This window comes from Canis lupus, chromosome 25 (assembly GCF_011100685.1).
Source record: "Canis lupus familiaris isolate Mischka breed German Shepherd chromosome 25, alternate assembly UU_Cfam_GSD_1.0, whole genome shotgun sequence".
Classification (NCBI taxonomy): domain Eukaryota; kingdom Metazoa; phylum Chordata; class Mammalia; order Carnivora; family Canidae; genus Canis; species Canis lupus.
Window position 1 is genome coordinate 46,662,273 of NC_049246.1, and position 10,474 is coordinate 46,672,746.

The 10,474-nt window shown below is 48.6% G+C and overlaps 1 long non-coding RNA gene across 1 annotated transcript; it reads right to left on the minus strand.

Annotated features, from left to right (window-relative positions):
- Window positions 1-2,211: 2,211 nt before the first annotated feature.
- On the minus strand, window positions 2,212-7,536 carry LOC119865863. The gene is made up of 3 exons (XR_005378287.1): window positions 6,539-7,536; window positions 5,899-5,986; window positions 2,212-4,659 (listed from the first exon to the last, which is right to left on the minus strand). It is a non-coding gene; the product is annotated as an uncharacterized LOC119865863 (long non-coding RNA).
- Window positions 7,537-10,474: the final 2,938 nt, after the last annotated feature.

Below are 10,474 nucleotides of genomic sequence, written 5' to 3' on the forward strand. Positions count from 1 at the left end.
TAAAGAGTGTGTGTAACTTTACACGTCTGTGTTTGTGACCATGTATTACAACAGCATCAGGAAACAAACACGCAGTAATGGGGCTTTAGGGAAGACTTTGGCTTGGGGAGAAGCAGATAAGAGATCAGAAGAACATGAAGAACCATCTGCTTTGGAAGCACTGGAGATGGAAGCCTGGGCATTGGTACATCTCTTACCATGACGGAAACCGTCAGCCAAGGGAGCTAGGCGATTTCGTTGGGGGCATCAGCCAACAGGTGGGAGCCACAGCAGAACAGGGCAAAAATGGAGGAGGACACATGTGCGCAAAATCTTGCAAACAAATGTAAGACATTCCCATAGAGCCCTTCCATGAAGCCAGCGCCCGAGCCCCAGTCAAGAACGACTAGAATTATACCTTCCTTGTATTTTCGTGTTAAGCCTGCTCAGCTCACACAGGACATAGACACCAGCCAAAAACAGGAAAACCTGGGAGCATCCCTAACACTTACCGTGACTTATTTTCTTGCTTCTTATGACCCTGATCTCAGGCTGAGCTCCTATACCCTCGATGTCACTATCCCAAGTTCAATACTGTCATTAAGTACTTGACCACCCCATCACCTGAATCTCGGCTTTCTTCAGGGTTCCCTTGAGTGAGACTCTCTGTCACTTCCCCAACACCATTCCCAATCCTCACGGCTTCAGTGAGGCAGATGCTCAACCCGGTCAGGCAAGCCTGGCCCTCCACAACATGAAGTAACAGATGGGCTTTGATGCGGATACTGGCCACCACCTCAGTTGCTGAAACCCTTGGAAATATTGAAGAAAAATTTCCCCAAATTCAAAATAGTCGACTTCCTTCTCCTTCTCCTTCTCCATCAATGATTGAAATCATAAAAATGTCTCATTTTAATTTAGTACGTTTATCAGTATTCCTAAACTATCATGAACCAATTCCAACCCTATTATGTTGAGACGGAGATTAAAATGTACCCCTGTAAAATATATCTGTAATTCTCTATTTCCTGAATCCAGTGCTCCAAGGCTAAACCTGGCTTTGAACCGATTAATGACAAAAAGCTTATGCTGGCTGAATACGAATATTTCGGCTAGTTTCTGCATCCCCACCCCTCCCATCTTTATCAGAAGCCACCCCCCCTCCCCAGGGACTTTCCATTTTGGGGGTGAGATAGAAGATGTGCGAGCATCTGCCTTGCGCCAAGCTCTGCGGCAAGTGTTCCCAGATGAGTTCTGGTTTATTTCCCACTCCATTGGCACTAACCCCTCGCACTGGCTTTCCAAAGGGCGAAGTAGACTTTCTCTCCTGGTACGGTAACCGTGAACTTTGCCCGGGTCATTTCCAATCAGAAGGAAAGAATGTTCTCCAGCCCATGAAAGGAGTATGGCATTTGCTTCCACCCATGGATCACTGCTCAGTAGATTTCTATTAGAAACTTGACGTTCCTTAGCAACTCCTTAGCAACAAAAGCTCACCTGAAATTTCATAAAGCTTCCCAGAAATTGTTTTCTAAAAGGGCCCATTCCCTCCCAACATTTTTACCCTCAAGGAAATAATTTCTCTTTATTGCTTTTCCTGATCACAAAAGTAATACAGACTTGCTTTAGAAAATTCAAGCAATATACAGATATGAAAGTAAGAATTCCTGGCTGGAACCACTCCTGTCCCTGCCCCCCACCCCTCGCCAAGAACATTATTAAACGAGATTAGTTGGTTGTTGTTTTTAAACAGAATTTAAGTTTCTTTACTGGGCAATAAGTAACAAAACTCTGTTTCGGTGTCAAAGGCAGAAAGTGACTTTCCTTTCTTTTTAGAAAAGTGCAGAAAGTGCTTCCCTTTCTTTCCTAAACAATAAAATTCCCTTTACCCTGAATTTCAGCTTTCTAACCACTGTATTGAATGAGGATAGACCAAAAAGAGACTGATGAAAGCATAGACTCCATTGAAAGATGCTGAGTAGGGGCACCTGGGTGGCTCCGTGGTCGAGCGTCTGCCTTCAGCTCCGGACCTGATCTTGGGGCCCTGGTATCAAGTCCCGCATCAGGCTCCCCACAGGGAATCTGCTTCTCCCTCTGCCTGTGTCTCTGCCTCTCTCTGTGTGTCTCTCATGAATAAATAAATCTTAAAAAAAAAAAAAAAGTTTGGCATCCTAATTCCAATTTTCTGTATCCAGAGTAAGTCAGTATCTATCTTAAAATAAGGTCATTTATCCTCTGTGGCATAGATAAGATTAAAATAATGCTTCCATGATCATAGATTGCTCAAGAGAAGGAAAAAAAGCCTGCATCTGACAGTCATTTATTTATCCAAGGAATATTATTAAGCGTAAATTTTTGTGTCAGCCCCACCACCCAGATGTGTGAGAACAACATGTTCATGAATCTTGCAAAACAAAAGAAAGAATAAATTGTTGATCGGACCCATTGTTAGGCTTTGAAGAGGCCAAAATTAAGAAGAAGAGACAAGGAAACAACTATTAATACCGCAAAATGCACGCCACGGTCATTGGGAGCATCTGCGAGGGTGATGAGCATAACACTAAGGGGAACATTTTCTCATTAGGAACAGCAACGAGTCCCTCTTCAAATTACCCACATAGCAATTTTTCACTTTAAAAAAAAAAAAAAAAAAAAAAAAAAAACCTGATTCGTGTTAGTTTCCCAGAGCCTCTGTAACAAATGACCACACACTGAGTGACTTAGAACGAGAGGAATGTATGCTGTCACAGCTCAGGAGGGGAGAAGCCGCAGTCAAGGTGTCGCCAGGCCACGCTCCCTCCGAAGGCTCTAGAGGAGGGTCCTTTCTCACCCCTTCCAGCTTCTGATGGTGCTGGTGGTCCTGGCAGTCCTTGACCCTGTACAGGTGTCACTTCAAACTGTCTCCATCTCTGCGTGGCTTTCCCTCCTGTTGGCGTCGGAATGGCCCTGGTCTTGGAAGGACCACACTCACGTTGGATTTAGCGCCCGCGCTCCTCCAGGAGAACCTCCTCTTGGCCCAGTCACGTCTGCAGAGCCTATCTCCGAAGAAGGTCACGCTCACAGCTTCCAGTAGACATGAATTTAGGGGGAACACCGCTCTACCCAGTACAATCCGTAACCGCTGGAAGGGACCATTTGTTTCAAACTGTCATCTGAACTTCATAGGCAAGCAATCTTGGGATCTATTTTTGGTTGGTTCTTTGTTTAATCCGAAACATTTCTCACGCACATAAATACTTCCAGAGTAAAGAGCAACCACGATCCATTTAAAGAAGGCATTTAAAGTCAGCTAATTCTCGGAGGCCCTGAAAAAGACGGTCTCAGGAGTGAGGAGGCCTCTCGGCCCGAGCTGTGCTTCTGTCACAGGCTGACCACCCACCCTCAGTTGCCCGGATCTTTCTAGCTACTGTACGGAAAGTCCGGCGTTCGAGGAACCCCACACCACCAGGCAAACTGGAACGGCCCGTCGCCTCACCAGGCCTGCGGGAAAGCAGCACAGCTCTGGTCAATCAGGACATCACCAGAACACGAGGTACACCCTGGAAAAGCCCCCCTACCCATCTATTGTGAACGTGAACTGCTATTCAATGAACCGATTCATATGTGAAATGGAATCTTGGTATCAACCCATGGCAGGCCGTTAATAAATATGTTTTACATGAGAGACTCCTAACTCTGGGAAACGAACAAGGGGTGGTGGAAGGGGAGGTGGGTGGGGGGTGGGGGTGACTGGGTGATGGGCACTGAGGGGGGCACTTGGCAGGATGAGCGGTGGGTGTTATGCTAAATGTTGGCAAATTGAACTCCAATTGAAAAAAAATTTTTTAATAAATAAATATGTTTTAACTGGCTGAGTGAATGCCTGTAACAACAGCACCATGTGACGGTAGTATGACTGACTCTCCGGGTAACCGAAGCTCTGGGCCCTGTCCCTACCCGTAACACCCGCCTGTCTCCGCCCTGGAATGTCACCATCTCTGAGACTCTTTCCTTTGGATCTTAAAGTTCAAAACTCTCCTCCATGCAAATGCTCTCAGGAGGAGGAAGCCTCCAGATGCAAAGTATAGTGGTGGAAGGAGTGCACAGGCCTCAATACCCCCACCCCACCCCACCCCCCCACCCCCGGGAACAGAGCGAAGGCAGGTGGGAGACACATCGTCAGAGATGCAAAATATTTAGACCGCATCTCCTGGTACAGATGCTACTACACAAAGCCCATCTAGGCAGCCCTGCTCTTGTGGAAGCAGGTAGACGAGTGTGTAAGGTCCAGATACAGGAGGGAACACACAGGATTTTTATCTCAAATCCTGCCTCTGGCACTTGCTTTATATCTTGGTGCCGGCAAGTCACTTAATCTCTTTGGGTCTCAGTTTCCTCAACTGTAAAATGAGAAAAATAATGCGCAGGTCCCGAAGTCACAGGGTGGGCATGAGGTGTGCGAAGTACTGTAAGTCTCACAAGCACAGTTTAAATATGAGACGGGCCGAGAGGAAGCTTTGCTGGCGAGCAGCCCGGCCGGGGCCCGGCCGGAAAGGGGGCACCAGCTCCCTGATGGACGAGCTCCACCCCGACGGCTTCCAGCCGGAATGACAGTTCTAGAACTGTAGGCTCCTGCTCTAGATGACAGTAATCCCCCATAACACCTGCCTCGTGTTTAAGACTCCATCCACGTGCAGTTTCCTATTAAAAAAGAAATATGCTTATTGTAAAAATTTCTGGTGGGCGGGAGCACAGATCAATTCAAACCAAAAGGAGAACTGTTTTCCCAGTCCCCCACCCACCATTTCCACCCCAAACTGTAACCACCGGGGTCACTGCCAACTCTAAAAGGGTGAAGTCGTGGGGTGCATGCAGAATTGCCCCTTGGAGGCTCTGGGGCTGCCTCGGCCTCCTCGGGCCGCGCGCCCGTCCACGGGGCTGTGAGTGGGGACATGAAGTCACCCCAGCTGCACAACCTCCATGCGCCTTGTTGCCTCTTCTGCAAGCCCTGGGGGGGCGGGGAGGTGAGGGACCCCCAACTGTGGCCCTCCACGTGGGGGCAGCTCTCCCGGGCCCAGGGACTGGCTGGGCTGGGAACCAGGGGCCGAGTTGGGGAGGCCGGTGTGGTCCCCAGGCCCCAACGCATGGAAATTGTGCGGAAGCCAAGGTTTGACGTCCTAAACATGCAGAGGCCACCCCTCCTGAGAAGGAACATCCTGGTTAAGAGCCTTGAAGCCTTGCACACGTGCTTTGTTCCAGCCTCTGGAAGGAAAAAACCAGCGCTCCCAGGATGGAGCAAGACCCAGAATTCCCATGACATGGTCCCAAGTCACCCCTCTCCTGGCTGGACCCCAACACTGACAGTCATGGTGTTCACACATCGCTCTACACTGGTCCTTCCCCCTCCTCCTCTTCCCCCCTCCTTCCCTCTTAACTTCCTCTCTCCTCTTCCTCCCCTCCCCTCCCCTTCCTCCTTCCCTTCCTCTCTTCTCCTCCTCCTCCTTCTCCCTCTCCCTCTTCTCCATCTCTCTCTCTGTCCCCTCCTTTTCCTTCCTCCTTCCTTCCTTCATTCCTTCCTTCCTTCCTTCCTTCCTTCCTTCCTTCCTTCCTTCTTTCCTTCCTTCCTTTTAAACCAGTGCAGCACTTCCTTCAAATCTTATGTGGGAGCCCTTTGTGCCCTCTTCCTTCCCAATCTCATTTTCTGGAAAAATCTCTCTCCTAAGAACAGAAGCCTTGGGACGCCTGGGTGGCTCAGCAGTGAGCATCTGCCTTTGGCTCAGGACGGGATCCTGGAGTCAGGATCGAGTCCCACATTGGGCTCCTGCATGGAGCCTGCTTCTCCCTCTGCCTATGTCTCTGCCTCTTTCTGTGTCTCTCATGAATAGATAAATAAAATCTTTAAAAAAAAAAAAAAAAAGAACAGAAGTCTTGTTGGCCTACCTCAGGAACCTGAAGTGATGCCGTGAGCACTGGCCAGTCATATTGAGGAAAGGGCTGCTGGCCGTGGGAATGTCTCCGGCTTCAGACCCTGAGGGACGTGAGGGCCAGGAGGACAGAGCAGGGAGGCAGCAGGAACAGAGGGAAGGAAGGGAAGGTGGGGGGGCAGCACAGACAGTGGGGGGGGACCCTGTTTCCTCCTGGGAGTCCCCGCGCTCCAGCAGAGGCCCAGCCTCCACTCCCAGCCCCTCCACAAGAGCCCGTGGTGAGCGTGCAGTCAAGGCTTCTTTCTTGTCATGAGCTAGACCTCCGTGCCTCTCCAGACTTAGGTCACAACCAGAGAATCAGGGATGAAAACTGAGAAGCGCAGCTGCTCTGGTTGCCACCGAGGGAAGATGGTCATCGAATGGCTAACTAGGGCCTCCAGATCCCAAGTCCCTAGCAGCTCCCCAACACGGGTGGCCAGGAACAGTGAGGATTGGGGACACATTGGGTGGACCCTTGAAGTCCTCGCAGAAATTGCTCTCAAGGACCCTTGAGGAGGACAGGAGGGAGCACTAGGGAGCAAGGTAGTAAGGGAGGGTCTCAGAGGCAGGGAAACCCAGGAGCACTTTATCAGGCATCCCTTTCCTGGACCACTTACCCTCCAGTCCAAGCAGACCGGCCCAGTGGTCTCTCCCCAGCCTCCCAACCGGAAGGAGACCCTGCAGGAACATAAAGCCCTTGGAGGAACATAACGCTCGCCCTTTTGGCCTGCAGCCAATGCTCTGAAAACAACTCTGTGGGTGTTGAATTCTTTGAACTTTGAGTAGGAGAAATGACTCTTCTGAGTTTGAGAACATTGCCCAAGGCCTGGAGTTGAGACTATCATTTCAGAATAAAAGCTCCAATGGCATCTTTCAAAATTCATCTACTTGCTTCTGCATATTCTTATCTTAGAAAGGAATAAAAACAAACAACCCAACTTAAAAATGGATATATGTCTTGAGCCAACCTTTCTCCAAAGATATACCGATGGCCAACAAGCACATGAAAAGATACTGAGCATCCCCAACCATTAGGGAAATGGAAATCAAAACCACAATGAGAAGCCACCTCGTACCCATCAGGAAGGCTGCTCTCAAAGAAAAGCACAAAACAACAAATATTGGTGAGGCTGTGGGACACTGGAACTCTCACTCACTATCATGGGAACGTAAAATGGTGCAGCAGGATAAACAAAATTTCCATATGATCCAGCAAGCCCACTACTGGGCATTCACCCAAAAGAACAGAAAGCAGGGTGTCCAAGAGAGATTTGCACCCCTAGGTTCACAGCAGCACTGTCACAATAAGCAAAAGGTAGAAGCAACCCAAGCGTCCACTGACAATGACTAGAAAATGCAGTATATCCAACGAATGGAGTGTTTTTCCATCTTAAAAAAGAAGGAAACCCCATCCCTTGCTACATCATGGATGAAGACATCATGGTAAGTGAAATTCGCCAGTCACACAGACAAACACCACTAGAACACCGCTCATGGGATCCCTGGGAGGTGCAGCGGTTTGGCGCCTGCCTTTGGCCCAGGGCGCGATCCTGGAGATCCGGGATCGAATCCCACGTCGGGCTCCCGGTGCATGGAGCCTGCTGCTCCCTCTGCCTGTGTCTCTGCCTCTCTCTCTCTCTCTCTGTGTGACTATCATAAAAAAAAAAAAAAAAAAGAACACCGCTCGTATGAGGGACGTAGAGGAGTGGAATTCACAGAGGCAGGAAGTGGAATAATAGTTGCAGGGGCTGGAGGAGAGGAAATGCAGCATTGTTGCTTGATGGAGATGGAGTTTCAGTTTCCGGAGATAAAGCATTCTGGAGACGTCGCACAACAACGTGAATCTACCCAACGCCACTGAACTGTACACTTAAAAATACTCAAGATGGTACATTTAACGTTATGTATATTTTACTACAATTATGATTCTTTAAATAATAACATTTTTTTGGGGGGGAAGCCAAAGTCTAAACATCATATAAAGATAAAGGCACAATGATTTATAGTAAAAGGGAAGACAGGTCATCAACAGTTGGTCCTATTTAATGAAGAAGGAAAGTAGAAACGTGACAGGCTCAGTGGTGTTTGGTGATAAAGAAAAAAGGGAATAAATATGAATCAAGGCAAAAAAAAAGGGGGGGAGGGGGAGAAAAACAGAACACAGAGAGTTCCTTTGTTAGCTCAATATTGTGTGCTAGGGACTCCTGGGTGGTTCAGCGGTTGAGCATCTGCCTTTGGCTCAGGTCATGATCCCAGGTCCTGGGATCGAGTCCCACATCGAGCTCCCTGCATGGAGCCTGCTTCTCCTTCTGTCTGTGTCTCTGCCTCTGTGTGTGTGTGTCTCTCATGAGTAAATAAATAAATTTTTATTTTTTAAAGATTTTATTTATTCATGAGAGACACAGAGACACAGGCAGAGGGAGAAGCAAGATCCATGCAGGGAGCCCAACGTGGGACTTGAGCCCGGGTCTCCAGGATCACGCCCTGGGTTGAAGGAGGCGCTAAACGGCTGAGCCACCCGGGCCACCCCAATTTTTTAAAATATTGTGTGTTAGATAGTCTTGGTCGTTACTGCAAGCAGCGTGAGTGGTCACCCCCAACATAGATGTTACCAACTACTCTGTGGTCCCTCACGCTTGTTCTTGTCACATTTACCAAAGTAAATTAGAAAAAAAAAAGTAAATTAGAGGATTCACATCCCTCTCCCCTCTACAGTGTCACGGCATCACACCTCTGTCACCTTTGTTTCCCTCAGCACGGTATCCACAGACCATCCGACACATAAAAGGCAACCCAATAAGTACTTTGTTGACTGACTGATTGATTAATCGATTGACTGAGTGCATGCATGCATCAATGAATACATAAATTGCATTGACATACCCTTTCAGGAGTGCAAATTGGTGTTATATTTTAGAAGTTTAAGTCAGCAAAATCTCCAAGCGTTTCTACAGCACATACCCTTTGACTTAGAAATTCTCCTCCCAGATGAAGCCCCACAAGTGTGGGAAGCTGTCAACCTGGGTGTCTCTGGCAGCACTATTTGCAACTGAAAAATTCTTTTTCTTTTTTTAAGATTTTATTTATTTACTTGAGAGAGAGAGAAAGAGCACAAGCAGCGGTAGGGGCAGAGGGAGAAGGAGAAGCAGACTGCCTGCTGAGCCCGATGTGGGGCTCGATCCCAGGACCCCAAGATCATGACCTGAGCCGAAGGCACACGCTTCACCGACTGAGCCACCCAGGCGCCCCTGCAACTGAAAAATTCTGAAAACCATATATTTAAGTAAATTATTCACATGTATTCACCTGATGTAGCAATTTTTTAAGTATATCTTCACGTAACATATTGAAAGTCTATTTTCAAATATAAAAGGCAGATTGTTGAAGAATAGGCCCAGGATAATCCTGATTGTCATCTTTTTTTTCTTTTCTCTTTTTTTTTTTTTTTTTTTTTACACGCTTATACTTAAAGAGAAGCTCTGTGAGGAACTTTCTCAGGAATAGACTGTGTTTGAGATGGGGAGAGTGACTTCTACCTTTCAGGCTATGCCCTTCTATGCTCTGATTATCTTATACCGTATAAGGTATTAATTTTAAAATGTGAAAACCAGTATAAAACAACCCTCTAGCCTAGAACATTAAATTGTAGAAAGAGATCCACTGTAAGTCAGGTCGCTGCACACCCTCTATACATGCCATGCTCGCTCAAACCACCGGTTCTGGAAGCAAGAAGCCACTTTAGTGTTGTCCGAATGCCACGCTGGCCATACAACGAAAACCGAGCTTTTGATAGGGGCCATCAGCCCTCCAAGGTCACATCAATGACATGTTCCATGAAGGGTTTACAGTCTTTGTCTTATTTTTCCCCCCCCCCGTGTTGCTTTTATTTAATGGAAGGGCTCATTTCAAATCTATATCAAGCTAAGCTGAATCCAAAGTCTTAGGGAGTGAAGGAGCCCTGGTGGTTTTCTTCATAAAAACAGGGCTTCCTGTCTTTTGGCCTTAAAGCTCCAGGAAGGGCACTTTGAGGGGCTTCGTGTTTGCATTTCAGGGACGGAGCGAGGAATGGACCCCGGGGCGCATGTCGGATGTTGTGATGTTGTTCGGGGGGAGCATCATCTCCGCAGCGGGGCCTGCCTGGGTAAAGGAGAGCTGCTGCACGAACCCTCGGCCTCCGGCTTTGGCTTGGGTCTCACTCCGTCAGCATCGTCTCCACGGCGGGTCGCCGCCCTGAGCTATCTGCAGCCTCAGGCTCACAGCCAGCTTCTTGTGCAGGCTCCCGAGAGCTTCCCTTAGCTCGGGGAGCCCCCCAGGGACTCCGGGCAGCAGCCCCCCATTGGTGGTGGGAGCTGCTTCACAGAAGGATGCACTCGGGATGAGGAGCTCTGTGCAGTACAGCCACAAGCGCCACCCCACCTGCCCAGGGTCCTGCCCGCAGAAGGGGGGGTCCCCCATCTCCCAAACCCTTGCTCTGCCAGCAGGACCCCTGCGAGCTGAGTCTTCAGGCTCGGCCCCCTCCTTCCTTCCGAAATTACCTCCAGCGCTCTCCTGCT